Below are 2,035 nucleotides of genomic sequence, written 5' to 3' on the forward strand. Positions count from 1 at the left end.
AGCTAATCCAAAGGTTGGCGGTTGTGTGTGAAGGACTTTAGAAATCTTAGAAAATTAATAGAGAGATACTCAGGTTTGTCATGCATAAACTTGTTTAGTTTATTGCAAGGTAGTCATGGCAAGGCACACAAGTAGGACCTCACAACATTCATTTAGAACCAGAGGATCAGAATTACCAATTACAATTACAATGTTAGTTCAATGATGAGAGTCTAACTCTTTAGACTTCAGGCTTTAACCTTTAATAGGAGGTCTCAGGAGGAAGGCTTAACCACAGCTGGAACTTGGTGGAGGGGGGCCCTTGTAGCTAGTAGCTAGGGTCCAAGGTCGGTGGCAGTGGACAGAATCTCAGTTACACCTCTACCTTCTCTCAGTGAGTGAGCAGAAATTTAGGGTTTATATGTGAATTTGTCACGTTGGTACCACACTACAAGGGCCACTGTGACATCAAAGACTAGTATGTGGTGCCTTTTATCCAGGGTTAGAGAGTAGACAAATGATGCATCTTCTCTTCAAGGTTAGAGATTAGGGAAGTTGTTTAGATTTATGTTTTCTTGTGTCACGGCATGCCAGGTCAAAAGAACTTAAAGGTTGTTTATGTTCTTTACATATTTCATTCGCTTCTGTTTCTAAGTTCAGAAATCTTCTAAGTAACTTTCCTCGGACTTACAGGTTTCTAATAACTTACAGTTAATTTTGGAGCCCCGGTGGCGCAGTGGTTAAGAGCTCGGCTGCTAACCAAAGGTCAGCAGTTCGAATCCACTGGCCACTCCTTGGGGCAGTTCTGCTCTGTCCTGTAGGGTCGCTGTGAGTCAGAATTGACTTGACAGCAATAAGTGTATATGTATATATATATAGAGAGAGAGAGAGATAGATTTATCACAAGGAAATGGCTCACGTGGTTGTAGAAGCTGGCAAGTCTCAAGTCCATGGGTTAGGCATCAGGGTGGAGGCTTCTCCTGACTCACGTACCTGCAGGGGCTGACGATCCCAAGATCGATCAGCAGGTCAGATGGCAGGCTGATGGCTCATAGGCTGCAGAGGCCAACAAGTCCCAAGATCAGCAGGCAATACAGCAGGCTGCTGGCTTAAGTCCTAAGAACCAGAGATCAGATGATGACAAGCCAGATGCAGGATCCAGAGTGAGCAAAAGCCAGTGAGCTTTGCCAGAATGTCCATATATATTGAATGCAAGCCACACCCCTGTGGAAACTCCCGTTACATCTGATTCGCTGATCACATCAGATCACATCAAGGAGGTGATAACATTATATCACAAAATGGAGGATAACTACATCATTATATAACTGCCAAACTACTGAGAATCATGGTCCAGCCAAGCTGACACATGATCTTAACCACCACATATTACATTAGGGAACAGCAACACATCTGGTATCTGGCCAAACCATTGAGACTCATAGACTAACCAAGTTGACACATAAAATTAACCACCACAGTCTGGGATACGGGCACAGCTTAACCTTTGCCTCAAGGTCTCTCACAAGAGACCTTGGCTGGAGCTGCGTTCTCATCTGAAGGCTTGGCTGGGAAAGGATCTACTTCCAAATTCACTCTTTATAGGAGGAGCCCTGGTGGCACAGTGATCAAGCATTCGGCTGCTAACTGAAAAGTCAGCAGTTTGAACCCACCACCTGCTCCGAAGGAGGAAGATGTGGCAGTCTGCTTCCATAAAGATTGCAGCCTTGGAAATCCTATGGGGCAGTTCTATTTTGTCCTACAGGGCTGCTATGAGTCAGAATCGACTTAGCGGCAACAAGTTTGCTTTTTTTGGTATACCTGTGGAAAAGGAGCCCTGGTGGTGCAATGGTTAGCTGCTCGGCTGCTAACCAAAAGGACGGAAGATGGAACCCATCAGCAGCTCCATGGGAGGAAAGACCTGGAAATTTGCTCCTGTAAAGATTACAGCCTAGGAAACCTTATGGGGCCATTCTACTCTGTCATATCGGGTCACTATGAGTTGGAATTGACTTGAAGGCACACAACATATCTGTGGAAAGGAGTCCCTGGGTGG

Source organism: Trichechus manatus, unplaced genomic scaffold (assembly GCF_000243295.1).
Source record: "Trichechus manatus latirostris isolate Lorelei unplaced genomic scaffold, TriManLat1.0 scaffold00001, whole genome shotgun sequence".
In the NCBI taxonomy this organism is placed as follows: Eukaryota; Metazoa; Chordata; class Mammalia; order Sirenia; family Trichechidae; genus Trichechus; species Trichechus manatus.